We start from the raw sequence: 26,977 nt of genomic DNA, 5'->3' as shown, positions 1-26,977 counted from the left end.
CATTTCCTTTGGATATATATATATATATATATATATATATATATATATATATATACCCAGAAGTGGAATTCCTGGATCATAATTCCATTTATAATTTTTTGATGAACCTCCATACTGTTTTCCACAGTGGCTTACACAATTCCCACAAGTGTTCCCTTTTCTCCACATCCTAGATGACACTTCTAATCTCATCTTTTTAATGACAGCCATCCTAGATGACACTTCTAATCTCATCTTTTTAATGACAGCCATTCTAACAGGTGTGAGGTGATATCTCATTGTGGTTTGATTTGCACTTCCCTGATGATTAATGATACTGAACATCTTTTATGTACCTGTTGGCTATTTCCTCAATGATAATTTAAATCAATAGACAAAGCTAACACATGAAATGAAAAATAATTTTTGTTAAACTCTGTGGAAACAACTACGAGAGCAGTAGAAGTCTAGACTTCACATTTACTGAGGATCTAGTTTAGGTTTTAGGCATTAGTTTAGGTTAAAGGCACTTGAGTTTTGGGGGGATGGGGAGTATTTTTCTCTTTCCAACAGTAATATCACTCTCAATTTAACCCAGAAATAGTAGACCAAGGAGACTTTACATAATACAACTACCTAGCTTTGCCAACTAAAGACATCTTTAGAAAAGTGACTCGAGATTTAGACCCTAACCATATAATACTGCTCTGAGGTTTCAGAGTACTGATACGAGTTTTCGTAATTTCTAGTACATTTTTACCAAGTACAGCTATCTCTAATTTTTCCTTGTAGTAAACAAAATTGTGATCTTCATAAAAACAGACTACATTATGCACTTTTTTTTAACTACACATGGAACTAACATTATGCTAAGAGAGTAAAAGTTATGGTACTTGCTAAATATGTCTGAAGGCAAGTGCCTCACCACTGTCTAAGCAAATACATTAAGGAACTTCAAGCTGGGCAGGAATTAGAGACAATCAGGAAATGCTATTGGTGAGAAATATTGAACTGTCTCATATATCTAAACTTAGGATTATCTTTCTCTCCCAAATATATGTATTTATTTTCCATAGTCTTCAAACTGTTGTCACCTTCAAAACACACTGAAAGTATACAGATCTTGGTAGCCTAGGCAACAGTGTTGTGAATGATGAAGATGTCAAAGTTATCAATAGGTGGCGTATACCACTGCAACGTATTAATAACTTTTAGAGCACATTAGGTCTGAAGACATCTCAGTCACCTAAAAATACTGACAGGGCCAAGCTCAGCGGACAGTCAAGGTTTACCTCATTTTTTTTTTTTTAATATTTATTTACTTATTTGGCTGCGCCGGGTCTTAGTTGAGGCATGCAGGATCCTTAGTTGCTGCACGCGGGATCTAGTTCCCTGACCAGGGATCGAACCTGGGCCCCCTCAATTGGGAGTGAGGAGTCTTAACCACTGGACTATCAGGGAAGTACCTACCTCATTCTTAAATACTATTTTGACTATACGTTCATAGTAAGTAAAAGAGACCGATGTTTACTGACCTCTATTAGAGGCCTCTCCAACCGGATTTCAGTGCTTACTGTCATCACCCTTATGCTTGAGATATTTTTTAGATCGAAAAAATATATAGAGAGGAACACTGATTCATTTATTCAACATGTATTTTTGAGAACTAACTGTGAAATAAGCCTTAATCTCCATGAGAGAGATTAACAACAGAGAACAAGACAGACCAAGTCCATACTCTTATAAGCCTTACATTCTTGGGCATTATCCCTCACAGAGCATCATGCTTTTATCCGTGAGGTGTCCCAGTACATGTGTGACAGGCTTACTGCTTGAGAAATATTCAGCTAAAGTATGCCAAGTTTTGAAAGCACAAAATAACAGTTTATGTGCTCAAAATTTAAAGGGTCATTTCAATGCAGAGAAATGTGTCTGAAATACCTATGTAAAGAAAGGAAATATGAGCACTGGTATATTTAAGTATCTTTTTTTGTTTTGTTTTGTTTTATTTTGGTTTTTTTTGTGGTACGTGGGCCTCTAACTGTTGTGGCCTCTCCCGTTGTGGAGCACAGGCTCCGGACACGCAGGCTCAGCAGTCATGGCTCACGGGCCCAGCCGCTCCGCAGCATGTGGGATCCTCCCAGACCGGGGCACGAACCCGTGTCCCCTGCATCGGCAGGCAGACTCTCAACCACTGCGCCACCAGGGAAGCCCATATTTAAGTATCTTTAAAGATGAACATCTTTAAATATTAATTAAAATCAAAATTAATTAATTTAAAATAAAATAAATATTTTTAAATAAAATAAGCTAAAGCTACAGTGGCCACTGAAATAAGTTGTATATAAATTTGTGAACTCATTTTAGAAATTGGTAGAGTGAAGTTTAAAATAATTAAAATAGTTTTTATTTGATCCAAAAATTTTTTTCATTTTATTTCTCTTGGTAGGATAGAGACTAAAACATATCATGGAATGTGACTTAATTAGACACTAGTGGAGTGATTTAGCAAGACTTTCTTACACTAAACAATAGAGAAATCATAATAAAAATAAATTAACTATATGCATTTTATGGTGTAAAGCATGTTCCAAACTTCATCCAGATTCAGTTTCTAGAAATACTTGAAATAGGGAAGATTGATCACTTCTGAAAATTACTAGAATTTTTCTTCTTGATCATTAGCAATATCTGCCCATTTATTAATTCCCAACCCCGTTTTTTCCCTTCAATACCTCTTCTGTTCTAGTTTTATAATGTTACTCCTAAAACCTTTGTGTATCAACTAACCTAGTTCCTAGACCAGTAGTGAATTTATTTACCTATTACAGCCAGCCTGGTTTGGGTCAGACATTACTGAGTCTCATTTTGAGTTGGGAGTGATGTCCTGTTTATCCTGGCATTGAGTACAGTGTGATACCCAGACATACGATTTTCTTTCTGAGTGAACTGGAGCCAAGGGGATGAGTGTGTCTGGCTCTCATTTGGTTGGAAGTCTGGTGTAGAGACAGGCTAGGCTGGTCACTGAATGAGTCACTGGTGCTGGAGACCAACACCGATCTTTGGATGGATCTTTGGATGGAACATCGTACCATGTGCCATGCACCACTTTTGTTGGACAAAAGTCCCTTGAGGGCTCTTTAAGAATAAATGGATAAAATTAAATTTCATCCCCATCAGTCTTATGAGACTAATTTTAGATTCATCATTCTTTTCTGTTCTTAGTTCTCTTTAACTTCAGTGGTCAGGAAAGTCAGTTTGTTCCATTTCTTACACATTCAACAATGGAAAACAATCCTTGGAGCCTCTTTTAAGATTATATTAAATATAATTATCTGGGGCTTCCCTGGTGGCGCAGTGGTTGAGAGTCCGCCTGCCGATGCAGGGCACACGGGTTCGTGTCCCGGTGCGGGAAGATCCCACATGCCGCAGAGTGGCTGGGCCCGTGAGCCATGGCCACTGAGCCTGCGCATCCGGAGCCTATGCTCCGCAACAGGAGAGGCCACAACAGTGAGAGGCCCACATACCGCAAAAAAAAAAAAAAAAAAAAAAAAGAATTATCTGGTTTCAAGTAGTAAGACCCTAATTACTGTTGAAAGAAGGTACCTGAATGATGTACCTTGAGCCTACATCCAATTTGTTTTACTCAGACAACAACCAAGGGAAACATTCACTGACAGAAATACAATCTATAGCCTAATTTGGTATGCAATGATATTTTCAGCAAGGCTAATTCCAACCTCCCAGAGAAAAGACTAATCTTCTTTTGTCACTGACACAAAAGAAGCTATACTTCAATAGCTATACTTAATTTCTCATATGGCACTTGCTATGTTCTCCAAAAATAAAATCACCAGTAGACATTAAATATTTATAATGCCTAATATGGTTTTAAAACATAATACTACATTTATCTATTTCTCAAAGCAAGCACATGAGCTAAACTATTACTGTAATTTTTATTAATTAATAAATTTAGGCACAGAGAGCTCAGGAATTTACCTAAACAAAACATAAATCACAACCAGTGCTAAGATTAAGCAAATTTTATTGCAGCAAATACATCTATAAAATCTGCTGTTTAATGTGAAACTGTGACTAATACCCACATTTGCTATATGATACATATGGAAGTTGTTTTATCTTTTGCTTTGTCATTATCACTGGGTTTCTAATCCTTGTCTGATAAGAAATTGAAAAATTGTTATATTTCTCTTATTTCTGTTTCTGTTCTTTTTATTTACTCTTTCTGATTTAGTTTTACAGGCTGATTTGGTCTTAAAGATAGCAATCCTGTGCGTATATGTCTTCATGATAGCAAACGAGTGATTTTTCCTTCTATGTGTAGTAACCTTAATGTGTTTTCTTATAGGTTTTCTTTCTCCCTTGGGCTGTATTCTGAGTGCACACTTGGACTCAGTCACTTTGAAGTCTATACATTCTTGTACAAAACGCCATGTTTTGTGGCGCCACGGCTCCTTTCAGATTGAATCCTCCCTTACCCGGTCTCCCAAAGATATCAAAAATTTGATCAGAAGTCTTAAACTGGCAGCCTATGAGCCAAATTCATTCAGCAAATGTATTTCTATTGCAATGATTGTTGTGGGTCGTAGTGTTCTGTTTTTATCTCTGCAATATATTTTAACTGAATAATTTCACATGTAAAAATCAGGAAATTTGGGGCTTCCCTGCTGGCGCAGTGGTTGGGAGTCCGCCTACCCATGCCCCGGTCCGGAAAGATCCCACATGCCGTGGAGCGGCTGGGCCCGTGAGCCATGGCCACTGAGCCTGTACGTTCGGAGCCTGTGCTCCGCAACGGGAGAGGCCACAACAGTGAGAGGTCCGTGTACCGCAAAAAAAAAAAAAAAAATTCAGGAAATTTCATATAGTAACCTGGCTTCTTTTGAAAAATTATACTATTTGGCAACACGGAATCCAGATCTTACAAGACAGAAATCTTCTGGGTGTAATGACCACTCTTTTAGCCGTGACTAGTAGACATCAGTTGACCATAAATGCCAGCAATTGCTATTTTTCTTACCTTGGCTCACTTTATTCATATATTAATTGCCTGGTCCAAGTAGCCATTTGAGAATGTAATGCATGTTTAATATGCATTCAAAGAACATTTGACCGAAATTTGTTGTTTCTTACTGATTTATAAAAATGCTTTTACTTTCAACCATTCCTTGGCTATTAATAGCCATGGGCCAGACTCATCTCTTTTCTATCTAAAAGTTCTTCTGCTGTTGGTCATGTGTCAGAACACATCACTGCCGAGTGCAGCAGTATTGATTTTACCTCTGAATCTCAGAACTCGTGACCAAACCATCACCAAATCTGTAGGCACTGAGTTGTGCTATCCTTTTTCCTGTGTAGTGTCCTTGGAAGTTGTCCTTCAAACTGCTGGACCTGCTGAAGTTGGCATGTTAGGCCAAGCCCTCCATCACCTCGCTAGCTCCCTCTTGTGGTCTCACCTTTTAGCTTATCCCAAAGCTCAGTTCTCTTTACTCCGCTCACATACAAATCTCAACTTTCCCAACCCTGTATCTTCCACTGTTACCAATTCTAAGTAGCAAAGCTTCAAAACTCAGCTACTTCTCAAGAGAAGTTTTTAGTGCTGTCCTCTTTTATGCTTTAAACAAGATTAAACAGTGTAAAACAATGTTCAATGTCAAAACTCCATGATAATTTCAGGTAGTCAAAGCAACTACTAAGAATTTCTTATCTTCCAATCCCACATCAATTTCCATGATTTATTGTCTCCTGTCAATATTATTTGCTGTAGATTAGCTACATGGGGCTTTATTATGTTGGCAGTAATGTGGACATTCTTTCTTCTTTTTCATGCACCAGCAAATGCCCATCATGTTTTGCTTCCTGATGACCCCATGTGTGTCCTCACTAATTCCCTAATATAAAGCTCAGCCATGGAAACAAGGCAGACCATACTGCTGTGTCAGAAGGAATCACAGTATTTCTAATGAAGATTACAAGAAGGTGGTGTAGTTTACTGAAAAGAGCATGGAGTTTGGAATTGTATCCCAATATGAATGCATAAGCTTCCACTGGGTGACTAGCTGGGCTACTTTGGCAAATTAATTAACCATATCTATGCCTGACTTTTCTTTTTTGTAAAATAAAGCAAATGTGGACGATTCACAGTGCTGTTGGAAAGATGAAGTTAATATATGAAAAGCACATAGCACGACACTTGGCATGTAACATTCACCCGCAAAATGACAGCAAACCTTATCATCAACACTATTTTAGTGATGAAAACCAACAACAAAGCAACTTGCAATTTTATGCTTTTTAAGGCCTGGCTTTTTGGAGGTCCTATTACCTTGTTTCAAGTCTCTTATTTAAAATATTAGTAAAAACATGTTGTTTTGGGTTTTCTATCTATCAACCAACATAAAAAAGCGGACAGGACGTTGGTAGGACATACGGTGTGAAAGCATGAGACGTGATTCTAAATGGTGAATCTACATTTCATCCAAAGAAACTGGCATGCGGTAAATTTCCTGCTTCAAAGATCAATATAAATATCAAAGCCAATATTTAAGTTCTCAAAACAGAAGCAGACAACTAGTTCCCTGATAAGTAAGGTGGTTTCAAGTTCTAGTTAGCCTGAGATAAGCCCTCACGATGTCTGTGTCCCAGCATCCTTACTAGCAGTGATTTCTTCCACTCTCAAGAGTCCAGTTTAGAAAATGTTTGTAACATAAAAAGATTGGACTGTTTAGCCTGCGGCTGACTTATGTAGCAAACTGAGAAAAACACTTGACTGTCCACGTATGATTTTTGAAATTCTGGCATCTACCTGTTTAAAGTGAGGGCCTCTGTAAATCTTCTGGATCCAACTGAAAACTGTGGTTATTTTGAGACCCTCCAGCATATGAAGAAGTGCTCTAAACTTAAAAGGTGATGTGGTAACTGCCAGCTATTGGCTTCAGTGATTGGCTAAGATTTAATGCTACAAAAATATGGACAGTAACCAGACGCTTCATACCAAATGATTTTCGTACATCACAAAAAAGCACTGATACACACACACACAGACACACACACACACACATATCCCACTTAAAGCTAAAATATGGGAAATTCACACAAAAAGTAATTAAAATATAATCATTACTTTTGTAAACTAATCATTAACTATGAAAATATTTCCCATTTATATAGTCCTACTGCCACATTTAATTACCAAAGTACGTGTTCTTAGGGACACATAAAGCAGGCTGTGATTTATAAAAAGATACCTCAAAGTCACACAGAAAGGCATCCCTCTTATTTCAGACAGTTACAGATTTTAAGAAGCAGTTATTTCATGAAGTATAAGTAACTTCTTAGACATACTCACTATCTTTGTATTTTCTTTCTGTTTTTTTTTTTACTTAATTTATTTTTGGCTGCACTGGGTCTTTGCTGCTGCGCACGGGCTTTCTCTAGTTGCCGCAAGTGGAGGCTACTCTTCGTTGCGGTGCACAGGCTTCTTATTGCGGTGGCTTCTCTTGTTGCGAAGCGCAGGCTTCAGTAGTTGTGGTACACGGGCTCAGTAGTTGTGGCTCGCAGTCTCTAGAGCACAGGCTCAGTAGTTGTGTTGCACGGGCTTAGCTGCACCATGGCATGTGGGATCTTCCTGGACTAGGGTCCGTGTCCCCTGCATTGGCAGGCGGATTCTTAACCACTGAGCCACCAGGGAAGTCCCTCTTTCAGTTTTTTTCAGGTAATCTCTTCTCTTCATTGGCTATCCATCGATCCCCTGGTCAGTATTTTTATTTATTACCAACAGCTCACTTATTTGATCCCAAAGAAAGATCAGATTTAATTGGTAAATTGAGTAGAAGCAATGAACTTGCTTAGAAGCAAGCAGTGACCACCAGCCACACCTTTTCAGAGTTGAGAGGCCTTGTGGCCAAAAAATAGGTAAACTACTCCATGGTTATCATCCAAGAACATACTACCCAGTAAGGTTTTTCTGTACTACTTATTATCTACCTTAACATGGACCTGAGTTAAAGTAACTTTATTTATTTTTTAATATCGTTATTGAAGTATAATTGCTTTACAATGGTGTGTTAGTTTCTGCTTTATAACAAAGTGAGTCAGCTATACATATACATATGTTCCCGCATCTCTTCCCTCTTGCGTCTCCCTCCCTCCTACCCTCCCTATCCCACCCCTCGACGTGGTCACAAACCACCTAGCTGATCTCCCTGTGCTATGTGGCTACTTCCCAGTAGCTATCTATTTTACGTTTGGTAGCGTATATATGTCCATGCCACTCTCTCACTTTGTCACAGCTTACCCTTCCCCCTCCCCATATCCTCAAGTCCATGCTCTAGTAGGTCTGTGTCTTTATTCCAATCTTACCCCTAGGTTCTTCATGACCTTTTTTTTTTTCTTAGATTCCATATATATGTGTTAGCATATGGTATTTGTTTTTCTCTTCCTGACTTACTTCACTCTGTATGACCTGTATGCAGAAAACTATAAGACACTGATGAAAGAAATTAAACATGATACAAATATATGGAGAGATATACCATGTTCTTGGATTGGAAGAATCAACATTGTGAAAATGACTCTACTACCCAAAGCAATCTACAGATTCAATGCAATCCCTATCAAACTACCACTGGCATTTTTCACAGAACTAGAACAAAAAATTTCACAATTTGTATGGAAACACAAAAGACCCCGAATGGCCAAAGCAATACTGAGAACGAAAAAAGGAGCTGGAGGAATCAGGCTCCCTGACTTCTGACTATACTACAAAGCTACAGTAATCAAGACAGTATGGTACTGGCACAAAAACAGAAATATAGATCAATGGAACAGGATAGAAAGCCCAGAGATAAACCCACGCACATATGGTCACCTTATCTTTGATAAAGGAGGCAAGAATATAGAATGGAGAAAAGACAGCCTCTTCAATAAGTGGTGCTGGGAAAACTGGACAGCTACATGTAAAAGAATGAAATTAGAACACTCCCTAACACCATACACAAAAATAAGCTCAAAATGGATTAAAGACCTAAATGTAAGGCCAGACACTATCAAACTCTTAGAGGAAAACATAGGCAGAATACTCTATGACATAAATCACAGCAAGATCCTTTTTGACCCACCTCCTAGAGAAATGGAAATAAAAATAAACAAATGGGACCTAATGAAACTTAAAAGCTTTTGCACAGCAAAGGAAACCATAAACAAGACGAAAAGACAACCCTCAGAATGGGAGAAAATATTTGCAAACGAAGCAAGTGACAAAGGATTAATCTCCAAAATATACAAGCAGCTCATGCAGCTCAATATCAAAAAAACAAACAACCCAATCCAAAAGTGGGCAGAAGACCTAAACAGACATTTCTCCAAAGAAGATATACAGATTGCCAACAGACACATGAAAGAATGCTCAACATCATTAATCATTAGAGCAATGCAAATCAAAACTACAATGAGATATCATCTCACACTGGTCACAATGGCCATCATCAAAAAATCTAGAAACAATAAATACTGGAGAGGGTGTGGAGAAAAGGGAACACTCTTGCACTGTTGGTGGGAATGTAATTTGATATAGCCACTATGGAGAACAGTATGGAGGTTCCTTAAAAAACTAAAAATAGAACTAACATACGACCCAGCAATCCCACTACTGGGCATATACCCTGAGAAAACCATCATTCAAAAAGACTCATGTACCAAAATTTTCATTACAACTCTATTTACAATAGCCAGGACATGGAAGCAACCTAAGTGTCCATCAACAGATGAATGGATAAAGAAGATGTGGCACATATATACTTGGAATATTACTCAGCCATAAAAAACGAAATTGAGTTATTTGTAGTGAGGTGGATGGACCTAGAGTGTGTCATACAGAGTGAAGTAAGTCAGATAAAGTAACTTTAAATCAATACTACCCTATAGTACGTGCTGGTAAAGTAAAGCTCCATTACATTTCAGTATTAATCCTGCACTGGAATATGCCATGAATTGTAGATGCCAGTCATCCCACCAGTCACCCCACCCGCCTGTGCCTCATCCTGCCAATCTCTTACTTTCTCACCTCAGATTGAAAGCCCTACCAAATAACTCTCAAGGATAAGCAAAGCTGTTTTCAATTACTTCTTAGTACTCTGTATTTTTCTAAAGTATTTTATTCCTTTTTGTTTAAAATCTCTTCTCTGTTTGTCATTATAAACAATAGAAACAAAACATTTTTCTGCATCTCCATTTATATGTCTCTCACATTTGAAATCTGTTTCATTCAAAGTAATTAGTTATATAAAAGGGCCTTTGAAGTCTTTTATTTAGTGTCTCCTACATTGCTCCATGTGGAATAAGTGTTCTAATTTTCCATTTTACTTTCCACATTATTTCAGGAACATCAAGTGAGAATGAAATCTTGATTAAAAGTACATTGTTTAAGTAAATTATAGGGACTAATTACCTTTGGGGTAGAATTACACATTTTAAGTAGCTGAACACAATCGATACAGGCAGACCATTCAGATAACTAAATTGGAATTTAAAAATCTGATTATTTTCTTTATATATAAATCTCTCTCCTCTCTTTTATTCTATGTTGAGAATTATTGATATGCTTTGATTTGATACAGAAATTCACATTGTCTTTGGACTATAATTATTTCATTTTTACTAACTTGTCTCCCAAGGTATCTGCACTGCAAGAATATGTTGGGGTCTATTCTAAAAGAGTCCTCCAAATCTCGTCAAATGTACTTTCTATGATATAACTACACAGATAGAATTACCTTAGAGGGGAATATAAGTACAGTTGTTTTTTTTTTTAAAGGGAAAATGTATTGTCACAAAATTACAAAGCCACAGATAGAAATCATCTACCATAACACTGTACCAGCTCAGTAAATATGCAAGACCACAACTGTTTTAACACCATCTACTTCCTGGTTGGGCAGCTAGAAGAAGCATAAGGAAATATTTTAACAAATAAAATTCTAATTCCAAACCATGGTGATCAAAGGAATGTAACCTACATCTCCTATACCTTAACTATAGTTGGATCCTTTAAGGTAGCTATTAGATGACATGGAAGCTGTCTTTTACTGGAAATGAGAACAAAGTATCCTTCTTTGTGTCAAAGACATGAATTTACTGTTTAGAATCAGAAATAGTCTTAGAAACATTTAGACCTGGGACTTCCCTGGTGGTGCAGTGGTTAAGAATCCGCCTGCCAATGCAGAGGAAATGGGTTCGAGCCCTGGTCCGGGTAGATCCCACATGCTGCGGAGCAGCTAAGCTCGTGTGCCACAACTACTGAGCCTGTGCTCTAGAGCCCGCGAGCCACAACTACTAAGTCCATGTACCACAACTACTGAAGGCTGTGCACCTAGAGCCCGTGCTCCGCAGCAAGAGAAGCCACTTCAATGAAAACCCTGCGCACCACAACGAAGAGTAGCCCCTGCTCACCACAACTAGAGAAAGCCCACGCGCAGCAACAAAGACCCAACGCAGCCAAAAAATAAAATTAATTAATTAATAAAAAATCAATTAGACCTGTTTTCCAATGCCTGTATAGTTCAATATTAGCCATGAAAAAAAAATTAAAAGTTGAATTTCTCAGATAACCTTCCAAATTTAAATAGGAGATACTAAGTTTTCCAACAGCACAATTCATGCATCTGCCTAGTGACACATTTTATACTTAACATTAATAGACTTACAAAGACAAAGCTCAATTCAAAATACAATGCTACACTAGGTATCACCTTATAGGTAGCCAGTAAAAGACAGCTAATGACAAACTCTCCAAAACAAAAGTTGTTAGACAACTTTGTTAGACAAAATTGTTTCTTTTATATTCTGGTAATCAAATTAAATATTTGTGCAAGAAAATTCAGTTAATCTTTGAGAAAGTACCAGAGGCAGGACAATAGCCCACTCTGTAGAAATAAAATTACCCTTTGACTGATGAAGAACAGCTGATGATTTTACATTTTAAATCATCAACTAACATCATAGACCCTTTGAATGTCATCACAATTTTATATTTAAAGATGATCGCATTATTTTCTTTTCAGTAACAAAGTCTAAAGGGGATACTGTCTTTTTATTATCAGTAAGTGACATGGCTAGTAATGCTACCTCCTTGCCTGAAGAAATATGTTCGTTGATGCATTCTTTAATATTCATTGCTCAACTTACGTATAGGAGAAACATAAAAATGATCCATTTGGAAATATTTCTGAACATCTCTTTTTTGGAAAGGTTTGGTTAACTTATTTATATTATTTTGCATCCCTTGTATGGGTCCCGTATTCTACTTAGAATTAATTGCTAGGAAAAAACACTTCCTTCATCATAAAATAATACTTACACATTCAGCATGTTTCCTTTCTTGCTTTAGATCTTAGAAAGTTTGAAGTGAAATGAAGTATTAACCTATAATAACTGAATATAAAATAATAAACCTGTTTATCATCTGTTTAAAAAGTGATTTTCTTATTTTAATTCATAAGGTATATATTGTTTCATATTTATTTTAAACTATATTAACATTTTGGGGAAGTGGGCAGAGGAACATAATTATATTTTGTTGAATTTAATCCCAAAATAATTTAGTATATTTTGATCCCAAAGCTTTATGTGGTATCAACACTATAAATAAGTATAAACATGCATACCTAAATAAACATAATTATTTTTATGTAAGGAATACCTTTAAAAGAGCAATACAAAATATTAGACTGATAATAGATAGAAAGATGGAAAGGGAGAGAGGAACTGTGATGTAATTTTATTAGTTAGTAAAATGTTGTTAATGTACGGGAATTTATTACACAATGATGGTGGCATTTCAAGTGACAGAAACTGGTTGATTTTATAAGGTGGATTAAAATAAATAATAACCACCTGAAAAAAAATAAAGTGAGATACATACCTCACTCTTTACACCAAAATAAATTACAGATATTAAATACAAAATATTAAACTAAAAGAAATTGTGGAAGAAGTTTTACAGTATTGGAGAAGCCTTGTTTTAATGACAAAAAGTTCAAAAATATATAAGAAATAAAATATAAAAATACAAAAATCAACATATAAAATAATTCTACAAGCAAAACAAAAGATAAATTAGAATTTGGGGGCTTCCCTGGTGGCGCAGTGGTTGAGAGTCCACCTGCCGATGCAGGGAACATGGATTTGTGCCCCGGTCTGGGAGGATCCCACATGCTGCGGAGTGGCTGGGCCTATGAGCCATGGCCGCTGGGCCTGCGCGTCCGGAGCCTGTGCTCCGCGGCGGGAGAGGCCACAGCGGTGAGAGGCCCGCATACCGCAAAAAAAAAATTAGAATTTGGAAAAAATGATAACTCTTTTTAACAGTTAAGGAGTTGATATTCTTAATATGTCCAGCATTCATACGAATCAGCTGGGAAAAGACCAACAGTCCAGTGAACAATTGGGAAAACCAGATGCATGTGGGGAAAATCTCAACCTCAGTTATACAAATTAAACCTCAGTTTTATGACATGTTATAAATATATTAGTATAGTTTTTAAAAACTAATGGCACAATATATTCATGAGGGTGCGAGGAAAACATGCACTCGCATGCACTGCTAGTGGAAATATAGAATTATACAACCATTTTAGAGGCAATTTGGCAGTATTTCTCAAAATTGAAAATGCATAATTCCTTTGGCCTAATAATTCCTCTTCTAGGAATCTGTCCAATGGACATACTCACACACCATCTAAATGATGTCTGTACAAGAAGATTCATTTGGAAATAACTTAAATGTCCATCTGGTCAACTCAATTATTATACATTCTCACAGCCATTAAAATGAGTAAGGTAGATCTTTCTGTGCTGATATGGAATGAAGGTGTGTGTGTGTGTGTGTGTGTGGTTATGTGATATGAGAAAGGCTGAAACTGACATGTGTAGGATGAAATCATTTGTGGTAAAACATAAAAGACAGGAAAACAAAAAGAAATCATGCTGAGATATCTTCTCTAGGGAGATGTGATCGGCTGGGATTCTTTGGCTGGCAACAAGCAGCAGGTGGAAGATATACTTTTCAATTCTCTACTTGTATATCTTAAAATCTAGGCTGTTTGTGTGTGTACATGTTGATTTGAATAGTATATCTGATTTCTATTAGATATTTACTAAATGTTGCCTTTAGGAATTTAAATTATATTATTCTTACTCTTCTCAATTTAGTTGCTCTACACTGAAAGAAATTTGGTATATGACCATACTAACGAATCTTATGTATCAGAGTATCAAAATGTTTTTTATAGGATCATAAAGCAAGTTTTTTTCCTAAGACAATAGCATGATACTTAAATAACTCAGTAGACATAGGGTGCATGACCCTGTTCTTCAACTTAATATGTATGTAACTACGGCAGGTCACTTAAGCTCCATTTCCTCATTGTTAAACAGCTAAAACCTGTTCTAACAAACAATATTGTGAGAGTTCAGTGACATAATATATGTAAAATTGCTTTGTAATATAAAAAATAATATAGATGTAAATTATTATTATAGGAAATGTGAATTTTTCAGATGGACACTTTAATAAAGCATGTGTTTAGATTAGATCAGCAGCAAAATTATTACAGATCTATTTCCTTACTTCTACCTCTAGGCACAAATGTCCTTGTGCTAGCCTTGCATTAAATGAAAGCTTAACTGTAGCTGCTTTTCTCCCTCAATCTGTCCTGAGAACTCTGTTAATAAATTAACTGTGCCTTTGCATTTCTTTCAGATCTCTCCAGACTACCTCCTTCTGTATCAGGAAAAGCATAATAGGTTAATTTCTAAACCCAAGGGAAATGCATATTTACATATTAATGATAGTGAGGTTAAATCCCTTAATAAGACATTTTATGGATCTTTCTATAACTATGTCAGACTTTCAGGGGAGCTGTTTCGGGGCACAGTGGTCTTAAAGAATAAAGGAAGATGTGTGATTACCTTAGCTGGCTTGAGAGAAACTCTACTTGCATGGAAAAGTAGTTCATTTCTGGAATTGAAGCAAATGTAGACATTTTTGATACAAAATGTTCTATATGAATGTCAAAATTTCTAAATGCAAATGACCCAGCCTGATGAAAGATTGAAACAATATCACTATTTAAATGCAACATGATTTTTAATGCCTTTCATGAAAATCTCATTTTACTAGAAATGGCACTGGAGCTGTGGGAAAGCCACACACAGTCCTTAAATTAAAATGGTATCTAAGTGATCTCGCAGTGTCTATTAGGACAAGTTTTAACATGTTATACTATTTTTTACAAAACTTAGAGCACACTATCAAGGCCTCCCTACTTCACCACAAATTCTGCCATTTTCAAGCATTTTCTCGTAATAATAGAACTTTTTGAGTAGAAGCAAGTTCATAATCAAAACAGTTACAATAGAACATTCTTTTTGGTAGAGAGAACAATAGATCTGAGAACTGATTAAATATGATTGTTCAGGCACGTTAATATTGGGGAACACTTATAAGTTTCCAGTTTTCACTTTCCCTTGGCAGCATATATGTGATGAGTGGAGTTTTAGTTTGGGCAGGATGATACTTGGGGAGGAGATGGGTGATGATGTTCAATGTAGGACAACTTCTCCTGCACTGGGATCAGTCCAAACTGGCTTCTAAGAACTGAAAAGCAGAAAGGCTAAGATTTGTACTCCATCTGCTTCATGTACTGTTATGACATAAGTCGTATCCTAGTTATAGCCACTTATTTTCTTCATTCTTATATGGGCAACCCAACTACTTTTTATAGTGTCACATCAGAAAGTTCTAGAGAGCAGATGTATTTAATGTGACTTCATTGCAGTAATTTGGAGATATAAGTATTCTTCCTTGAACGGGATTGGGAATTGATGGCAAAGGAAGCCTAGTCATTACTTTTTTCACTTATATAATGCTACATCAGGAGCATGACCCCACCCTGGAGGAGACTGATTGATTCCTGTAATACCAGCTGATCACTGCAGTTTACCTAACTGATTTCTGAGTCACAGAGGGCTTGCTTGCCAAGACCACTGTGTCTTATTTTCTGTTATTTTTATCTTACCTAGTGTCTCAAGTCAGTGTTTAACCTGTCTATGACAATCCGGTTTCTAGGTGATTCTTAGAACTTACATGTTTCTGTGAAATCAGGTGTGTCAAAACCATCTCCCCGCACCACACATATTATTTGGAGGGATATGAAGTAACCACAAAATTACCTATTAGAAGCCTTCCCCCACATCTACCACCAGGGGGCCTTCTAGAATGATAACCCAGACCTTGTGATACCTGTTCAAGTGAGGGATTTCTATTGGGAGTAAGTCTGGCCTTGGTTGCAGGGAGTAGATTGTCCTCGTAGAGGCTGGAAAATCTGAGGCAGAAGTTAGAAAAAAGCATTCCCGAAGGCAGGGGATTGAGGATGGGAACTGAGTATATTCTCTGAAAGACTCTCTGGAAAGTATTAATTTACAAACTTTGGCAAAAGTCATATACTGTGTACAGCTGAGTGTTTTGTTTTATATTATAAATTAGCTTTTGGTGTTTTATGTGCTTGCTTAATTTTACAGACATGGCACTGCTGCATGCATGTACATTTTAGCTTTCTAAAGATATATTTTGACATGCTTTCTATATCCTTATACAGAGCCGCTTCAATAATGTTTTCATCCCTGTTTGTATTCCAGGGTATGCTATGAAGGCACTATAACTTATGTAACCAGTTTTCTCGTTTTGTTTTGTTTTTTTAACAAGCAATATGGGGATGTAGAAAACAAAAAATAATAAAACGTCTTTTGTTGATGTTATGACAGTCTCAGAAAATGAGCATTTTTGCAGAACACCCTAGGGTAAAAGGAGGTACTTATGGCCTGTGACGATGACCCAGAGTCTCAGGCTACACTAGCTCCTGCCTGGTTACTCTGCTGCTAAGGTCTCAGCCCATGACTAACTTATCTACAGCACAGAGGTTGGGAATGCTGCACCTATGTATAATTTTAAGTGCTTTTCTCTCTAATAGTGTAATTCTCTTTTCCCATCCTATCCCTTCAATAAATTTGATTTCTCCAACATTCTGCAAGGTTATTACTAGAGACCAAGTGTCAAGCTAGAAAAAGACACATGGTCCACTCTGACAGCCACCTCTGTTTTCGTATCATATTCACCTATGTTTCTGGTGGAGAATTGATGCTGATCTCATTCTCTAAGTCTATCCTGATAGCAGTATTGATAGAACTACATAACTGAACAGATGTGGAAGTGCAGGAGATTTGGACTCAAGTGATGGTATGTCTCTGGCCCTCCTGGCTCCCACTGCTATCAGTGTCTTGACACAGCAGTGAGGAGAGAAAACCAACAGAGATGTTACACATTACACACTAAGCCAACGAATATGTGTTCAAGGGCACACTTTCCAGCTTCCAAATTATGCTGGCACTTTATCACCCTTAGTTCTCACTGAGTTTTTATTGTTTTGCTTTTAATGAGCATCTTGACAGGAGGATAAACAGAAACTGAAGCACAACACTGTAAACCCTGCTTCTAACAGCAACCTAAAGAAACATTCAGTAGCAGAAGGGTAGAGTAAGAAATCTATTTTTGATTATTTGCATATTTAAACTCCAGAAGTTATCTCAGTCTTCCATTTGGACTAGTAATTCAGAATTATTTACATTTGACTCTTCGAATATTAAATCATCTTTTGGGGCCTAAATGGTCTCAAGATGTGTATGAGGTGTTACAGCAATAATATAATAAATGTAGATGATTTGTATATTCCAAAAAGCTAGAATTATTAGTGAGAATTAAAATTTAATTGCACAAATGTTTTATCAATGTGTGAGTCCAAATTTTATTGACAGACCTAGAAAATAGTTACAATAACAATGTAAATGTATAATGAAAACACTGCCCTTGTCTGAAAAATAAGGAGCATGTGTGAAGCATATGTATATGGGAAACGCATAAGAAATATTAAGGAAGTTATTTTGACTGCAATACTTGAAAATATATAACTTTATGGATTCCTGTATTCTATAGAAGTTTCATGGGTTCAGATATAGTTTTCATATATAATTGGTTATTTTTATAATCTTAAAAGCCTACTATTCCAGTAAATTTTTCTTTTTGGTTTAGTTGGAATTAATTTTGTTTCCCCTGTATTTCTGTGACTCCTAAAAAAAGTCACTCCCTACAATGAGTCACTACAAAATCTCTTGCACATTTTTTCTCAAAACCATTTTCAAAACTATTATTTCTTTTTTTTTTTTCTTTGGCGGTACGCGGGCCTCTCGCTGCTGTGGCCTCTCCCATTGCAGAGCACAGGCTCCGGACGTGCAGGCCCAGCGGCCATGGCTCACGGGCCCAGCCGCTCCCAGCGGCATGTGGGATCCTCCCGGACTGGGGCACGAACCCGCGTCCCCCGCATCGCCAGGCGGACTCTCAACCACTGTGCCACCAGGGAAGCCTCTATTATTTCATTTTTATACATTTACACATGAGATATGTTTGATCATTTTACAGGTATGGAAATTGATGCCCAAAGTCTTGCCTGAAGCACTGAAATCTGTATTAGAACTTCATTTTCCCTTTTCTAACTTAATAAATTTTCTACTAGGTTATATTGCTTTCTGGAATAACAATCTCATCATTCCTATATATGTATATATATATATATATACATATATAAAATATGATGTAAATCATGGTATTGTTATGAGTAGGCAGTAGTTAAAAGTCTATATTTTTATTTAATCCCCTTTCTTCTTGCATTTCTCAGGCATGCCTCTTATACCTATATTTCCCTTAAACAATTCATTTTTCAGATACGTCTGTTTTCACAATACACATTTTACATTTTCTTAAACTGTTTACTTCTCCTTTTGCTTTATCATTTTTAATATCAGCAAAATCAAATATCTAAGCCTTTATTTTTATTTATCTTTCAGCAGAAAAACGTGTTTGCACAAATATGAAATATCATGTGACTTTGGGGACAGTATTTAGTCATGTTATGGAAGATAAAGATAAATGTTTTATCAGATCAAATAACCTGGGAATTTACGATGACAGCAGAGAATGTGTGCTTCAGAGATAAATATGACATTGTTACAAATAATACGAGAGGATTTGTAAGTAAATGGCTCCTCAGAATCATAGTATATTTTAAAAGTAACATCTGTGTACTCTAATATAAAACAATAGTTGTAACAGAATAAGATGAGATATAAATGTACTTTATGTATTTTTTTTTCTTCTCCATCACTACCATGGTGTAAGATAGTATCATTTTTTACCTGAACTGGTCTAATTCCATTATTCTCTTAGAAAATAATTCCTTATACTTGAGCCACAATGATCTTTCTAAACTGAAACGGGATCATCTCACTCTCCTTCAGTGATGTATCTTAACATCAGCATGAAGGCCAAACTCCTTATTAAGTCTGATATGATAGGACTGTAAATCTACATTGAGCCATCCTCAACCTACAGCTCCTTATGACTGGAGCACCCCATCTCTTACAGGACCTCATGCCTAGTTAGCTCTTACTTGAATATCTCTTGACCTTCAACATCTTCCCTGAAAAATAATGCTGGGTAAGGTGTGCCAGTAGCACCCTGAATAAATTCCTAGCTGATAGTTTATCTCACTAATTGGAATTATTTGCTTATCCTTGTTCCCACTTGGCTCCATTCCTTATGAATACAGACTGACATTCGATCACTAGTATATCCTAGGATGTAAAAAATAGCTACCCTGTTGAATTGTTTTTGAAGGGAAAGAAAAACAAATTGTTTTTGTCTTTTGTTTAATAAAAATTGGACTAATGGATGTCTATAGTTGCAGCTAATCTCACTCTTCTAGGAACTGTGACTATCTTGGCAAATACTATTGCTGTTCAGCATTGTGAATACTGCATGTCGTGAATATACATGGTCACTCCTGTCTAGTTAAATTTGTATGTATTTACTCAATTAAGTTGTAGGTTTATTCTGATTCTCAACTTTAGATATATGCTATACACTTTACATTTCCAGAGTTATTTCAGTTTTGATTATGACGCAGAAGATACTAAAACCAAAGGAAATATTACATGAATTAATGATATAATACAGTATAGTAACACAGGCAACATATTTTAAAATAGGCATTTATGGCTTAATAATAGTATTCCTGATCAGCTTTCTGTCAGAGCTAAAATGGAACTAGTAGGCCTGCTTTATGGAAAAGCACTGATAAAGAATTTTCATGACTGGTGATAAATCTGAGTTGGCTTCCTACAAAACAAATTCTTCAGGTACACAGTGACTTTCCCAAAGAACACATTTGCATGATCTTCAGGTTCACTGCTGGAGAGACTCTAAATAATAATCAGGTCACAAAGCTGAAGAAAGGCATTTTAGATTGCCATATAATTTGCACTGAGAACTTTGAGAATTACAAGAGAGGCTGAGCCTTAGAAATCCTTCTTGTACAATAATGGAAATAATTAGGAAGGCTTCAAACAGTCTTTCTCTGTAAAAGTTTGGTGTCCTAAATGTGAAAAAGCAAGAACACCAAAAGTTGTTTAATGGCTTTGTTGAACAGATCTAATGGGGCAAGTTTTACCTTGATACAAATTGGATCTTGGCTGATGGAAACTGAAGCTACTGTTGCAGAGAACATTCAGATTCTTGCATACTTTTTACCGACTTGAAAAACTGTGTGAGAAAGTAATGATACACCTGCCTTAAATCGGCCTCTCAAACTTGATATTTATTTAGAATTAAACTGGAAGTCTTTGCAAAGTGAGCAAAAAGAAAATATTTCAAATGTTTATATTAATTTTACAACTTTTCCATAGCTCATTTGTATAGTCAAGGCAGAATCTCAATTATATTAGAAAAACTAAGGTAATCAAATAGTCAGAGAGGAACTTTGAACCTAATGTCTGGATTTCTGAACTCTAACTTTACATATTCCATTGAATTATAGTTTATCCTTTGGATATTTTCAACTAAACATATTTATAGAATTTCCATTTTATTATTACATTCCAAGATAATATTTATCAGCATTGGGAAGAACAAAATCAATTTGAGTTAATGTAGGGAAACCACCCATTCCAAAATTTGGTTGTCTACTTCTGTACACTATTGGCAACATTAAAAGTGTGGTCTCAATTTGTGAGCAAGACAACAATAAAGTCAATATCAACTAGTCCCCGACATAATTCAGTCCGAATTCAAAAATCTTACAAAGTAAGAGCATAAATAAACTGAAGCAGGTCCAGCTGCTAGGGACGATTTCCTAGCATTGTAGCTATTTTGGAACCTATTCAAATAATACTTGAAAAGTGTTTGTTAACATTTATGCTTTACTTTCCACATTTAGGAGGTCAGATCTATGAGGACAAATTTTAAAGTCTTAAGAGAACTATTCAAATTAACCTATGCTAGAGATTTGACTATTACATGTTAACCTCCCTAATAAATTTGGATGATATTGCTATACGTTCAGATTTATTACAAATATTAAAATGTTGTAGACACCACTCACAAAAATTAACTCAAAATTGATTAAAGACTTAAATGTAAGACCTGAAACCGTTAAACTCCTAGAAGAAAACATAGGTCTTGGCAATGATTTTTTAGATCTGACACCAAAAACAAAGGCAATAAAGTAAAACTGAACAAATGGGACTACATCAAACTAAAAAGCTGTGATGCACAGCAAAAGAAATGATCAACAAAGTAAAAAGGCAGCCTATGGAATGGGAGAAAATATTTGCAAAGCGTATATCTGCAAAGGGGTTAGTATCCAAAATATAGAAATAACTCATCTCAAATAAGCAAACAAGAGATCCAGAATGCTATCTTTTAAGTATGACAGATAATATATATGGGGAGAAATCTCAACCAACATAGCCCAGTCCAATTGCAGGCAAGTCTAAGAACCAGACATTTTTTGATGCTTTGAACATAACTGTTAAAATTTTTGTTTCCTTTCAGAACACTCTCTGAATCTTTTTCTTCACTCTTCCTTCCTTTCTATCTTCTGATATGTTCAATTCTTCATGTGCCCCTACTATTTTGACTGCCATCCAATCTCCTTTATTCTGCTGTCACTATCTTGAAACTTTATTCTTTATGTACTGTTGAAATTTTTCACTCACCAGTTTTCTTCCTCCTGAAATTTGGCCACTTCTCCCACCAAACTCCAAACACCACCCTCCAAAACCAGACCTAAACTTCACATCTTATACAAATATTAACTAAAAATGGATCATAGATCTATATAAATGGAAAACTAGAAAACTTCTAGAAGAAAATACAAGAAAAGATTTTCCCATGCTAAGAACACAGAGTTCTTAGACATGACACAAAGGCACGATCTATATATAAAAGACAAAAATTGATAATACGGACCATCAAACTTAAAAACTTTTGCTCTATGTATGAACCTGTTAAGAAGATAAAAAGCTAGCCATCAAGAGGAAAACACAGGCAGAACACTCTATTACATAAATCACAGCAAGATCCTTTTTGACCCACCTCCAAGAAAAATGGAAATAAAAATAAACAAATGGGACCTAATGATACTTCAAAGCTTTTGCACAGCAAAGGAAACCATAAACAAGACAAAAAGACAACCCCTCAGAATGGGAGAAAATATTTGCAAATGAAGCAACTGACAAAGGATTAATCTCCAAAATATACAAGCAGCTCATGCAGCTCAATATCAAAAAAACAAACAGCCCAATCCAAAAATGAGCAGAAGACCTAAACAGACATTTCTCCAAAGAAGATATACAGATTGCCAACAAACACATGAAAGGATGCTCAACATCACTAATCATTAGAGAAATGCAAATCAAAACTACAATGAGGTATCATCTCACACTGGTCAGAATGGCCATCATCCAAAAATCTACAAACAATAAATGCTGGAGAGGGTGTGGAGCAAAGGGAACCCTCTTGCACTGTTGGTGGAAATGTAACTTGATACAGCCACTATGGAGAACAGTATGGAGGTTCCTTAAAAAACTAAAAATAGAACTACCATATGACCCAGCAATCCCACTACTGGGCATATACCCTGAGAAAACCATAAGTCAAAAAAGAGTCATGTACCAGAATGTTCACTGCAGCTCTATTTACAATAGCCAGGACATGGAAGCAACCTAAGTGTCCATCGACAGATGAATGGATAAAGAAGATGTGGCACATATATACAATGGAATATTATCCATAAAAAGAAACGAAATTGAGTTATTTGTAGTGAGGTGGATGGACTTAGAGATGGTCATACAGAGTGAAGTAAATCAGAAAGAGAAAAACAAATACTATATGCTAACACATATATATGGAATCTAAAAAAGAAAAAAAAGGGTTCTGACAAACCTAGGGGCAGGACAGGAATAAAGATGCAGACGTAGAGAATGGACTTGAGGATATGGGGAGGTGGAAGGGTAAGCTGGGACAAAGTGAGAGAGAAGCATTGACATATATACACTACCAAATGTAAAATAGCTAGCTAGTGGGAAGGAGCTGCATGGCACAGGGAAATCAGCTCGGTGCTTTGTGACCACCTAGAGGGGTGGTATAGGGAGGGTAAGAGGGAGCGGATATGGGGATATATGGATACATATAGCTGATTCACTTTGTTGTACAGCAGAAACTCACACAACATTGTAAAGCAATTACACTCCAATAAAGATGTTAAAAAAAAAAAAGCTAGCCATCAACTGGCAGAAATATTTTTCAATCATATATCTGAGACAGAATCTTTGTCCAGAATGTATTTAAAAATTCTCTAATCTCAAGAAAAAAACAACTGAATGAGAAAATAGACAAAAGACGGTATAGAGATGGCAAATAAGCATATGAAAAAAAGATGTTCACCATCATCCATTAAAGAAATGAAAATTAAAGCAACATGAGATACTATTGCATACCTATTTAAATGGCTAAAATTTTAAAATACTGAAATTACCATGTGCTAACAAGGTTACAGAGAAACTGGATTTCTCACACATTGTTGAAGGAAATGTAAAATATCACATAGTCTTGGAAAGAAGTTTGGGGCTTCCTATGAAGCTAACAACACACATGATACAACCCAGCCCTCCTTGTACTTATCCTAGAGACATGAAAAAATAGTCACATGGGAACACATACACAGATGTTCATAGCCACTTTATTTGTAGTAGCCAAAAGCTGGAAGCCACCCCAAAGTCCTTCAACTGGTGAACAGATAAACTGTGGTGCAATAAATACAAAGAAACAAACTATTGATACACACATGATTTAGAAGGATTTCAACGACTCTATGCCTAATGAAAAAAAGCCAATCTCAAAACGCTGCACATGATATGATTTTGTTTATATAATGTTCTTGAAATGGCAAAATTATAGCGATGAACAGCTTGTCAGTTGTTGCCAGAGGTTAGGGTCAGGGAGGAGGGTGTGACTGTTAAGGAGTAACACAAAGGAATGTCTTGATGCTGATGAAAGAGTTGTGTACCCTAATTGTAATAGAGACTGTGTGAAGATGGTCAAGCAAATTTACCCTTGTGATAAGATTTCAAAGAACTATACACAGAAAACAAAAGAAAGAAAGAAAAAGAGTACATTTAACAGCTGTTGAAATCTATATAAAGCCTGAACGTGAGGTAAGAGTAGTTACCAATGTTGGATTCTCGGTTTTGACCAGGTACTATGTTTATATAAAATATGATCATTGGGTGAACCTGAGTTAAGATATGCTGGAACTCTCTCTGCTATTTTGCAACTTCTGGAAGGCAACATATTTCAAAATAAGAAGTTGCAATTAAAAAAATAAATAAGAGGACAAAGGATATTTAGGGACAATTAGGAATCCGCCACACTCAATGAAGGATTTTAAGGGTCTTGAAGGACACAGTCACACTAGTTTTTATTTTCATATTTCCCCAATATTTATTACAATAGCTTAAGCAAAACTTCATTTAATAATATATGAATCTAGAAGAAACCCAGATGATCTAAAATTAAATTGCCAACTAAATGTCTTAGTAGGATGCTAGTGATTATCATATTATCAATTTTTATTACTTCTTTAATTTAGTTCTTAAAATTATTAACATCAATTAAAGCCAATATACTATTAAACTCTAGTTTCTGAAAAAAAGGGAATCCTTCTTAAGAAAAAAATCAGTTAAAAACGTTAATGTTAATATGAATTACTTCAATAGTAAGTCATCAAATTTGGGGAGGATCTTTTAGTTTCTAATGTATCATATTACTTTGTCTACAAAGATTTTTAAAGGAAAATAGAAAAAAACCTCTGTATTTTATATTCAACTCCATGTAAATTTCTCCATGTAAATGTCTCTGAAATTAAATCTTTTTACTTCCAGACCATCTGAACAATTGGGTGAATTTGGACATTAAATCCTGACCTTTGGTCTTTAGATATACTTCACATGCTTCAAATATGATTGATTGCTTGTTGAGTCCAATTATTCCTCCAATGCCTGTGGGATTCTTAAAATCCCTAACATTTGCAGGAAGTGACCTTTTTCCTACTCCATCATGCAACAGCTGTCAGAGATACTTCTGTTGCCTATTCTCTGTCATGCAGAGATAGGGTTTATCCAGTAAAACTTCTGTTGCTGGGCCAGTAAAACTGCAGACCTTCATTTTTTAAGACTCTTATTTTGACATTGATGCAGATACCAGGTGACAATAACAAAGATAAATGTCAATGATTATCACGTGAAATTTATAGATGGGCCCATGTCTTGCAGCAATGGAAACAGTTGGAAGCTATGCAAATACTACAAATCCTCAAGTTTTATTTACCATGTTAAGAATCAATACTTGGATTGAAACCAGAAAAAAATTCAGTCGTCAGTTACTTGGCATCAGACTGAAAATTCCTCCTGGACATAAACTCTTATAAATCCAATTAATTGCCCCAGGAAGTTGGCACCTAGTTTGGGAGCTTGAATGGAATTAAACTGGTCATCAGAAGAATCAAGGACTCTTGAGAGAAAAGGGTTCACTCAGTAGTAGTAGTTGTTGTTGTTGTTTTTTCCCTTAACATGAAATCTGCTTTTAGATCAAACTATTCAGTTTCAATTCAAGATAAGAAAAAATAGCCTAGGAGAATATGTCCTGTTTCCTTTGTTTTTCTTTTTTTTTCCTCCTTTTTTTTTCAATTTTGATGCTTCTCTTCCATACTGCTGGTTTTCCTCAAGCATTTGGTGTTTCCTGGCTAGTCAGTCACATTTACTACCGAGCGATTAAAATGTGTAGTATCTGTAACTGGCATGGTTTCTGTGGCAACCATATAGGTTGGCTTCCTCACAGGACTTTCCCCCAGTGCAGGCCTTGGCAGCAGCTCTCTGTGAGTAGACGTGACCACAGGGGTCTTGTCTGTAAGGCGAATGGTGATGAGAAGGCAGCCAGGATGCTGGGAGTCCTTGTAGTTTCCAATTTAAGGAGGATTTTCCTCTGAGGTAAAGGGCTTTCGAGTATTTCATCTTTGAAGTAAGCTGCTCTTCGCATTTTTCTTCTTTTTCCTGTACTGCCTATTGAGGAAGACATTGTTACCTGAAGCTCTGTTCTCACTTTCTCTCAGAGTCTGATATCCACACTAGGAACTTCCCTCATGTACAGGATCTGCTTTACTTAGAAGACAATTCTCCAGGCTTAATTCTGGGGCAAGAGCCAATTGAGCTGGGTGCCATTTTGAATCAGTACAAGTCTTTGCTTTGTAGTTCCTTTTCATAGATTGTAATTATACTCTTTTATAAATTATGAATATATCCCCATGCCATTTACCGTATTTTCTAAAAACAGTTTTTAATAGATTCTATTTAATGTCACTATCAAAATGTATTTGGTCATGTACCTGTTAATAGACATTTAGATTAGTTCCAGTTTTATCATATGTAACATTGTAGTGAATATTTTTCTATGGACATAACTGTCCACCTATAATTATTT

General features: G+C 36.1%; 1 long non-coding RNA gene and 1 other non-coding gene across 2 annotated transcripts in view; one reads left to right on the top strand and one right to left on the bottom strand.

Annotated features, from left to right (window-relative positions):
• The window catches only part of LOC116746723, a 357,871-nt gene that overhangs the window by 313,229 nt on the left and 17,665 nt on the right, over positions 1-26,977 (top strand). The gene's annotated exons all lie outside the window — the stretch shown is intronic.
• On the bottom strand, positions 1,368-1,440 carry TRNAG-CCC. Its single transcript has one exon. It is a non-coding gene; the product is annotated as a tRNA-Gly (tRNA).

The sequence above is a fragment of the Phocoena sinus genome, chromosome 21 (genome assembly GCF_008692025.1).
Source record: "Phocoena sinus isolate mPhoSin1 chromosome 21, mPhoSin1.pri, whole genome shotgun sequence".
NCBI lineage: Eukaryota > Metazoa > Chordata > Mammalia > Artiodactyla > Phocoenidae > Phocoena > Phocoena sinus.
The sequence above is the reverse complement of the archived record's forward strand: the minus strand, read 5'-3'. Positions and strand labels throughout refer to the sequence as shown.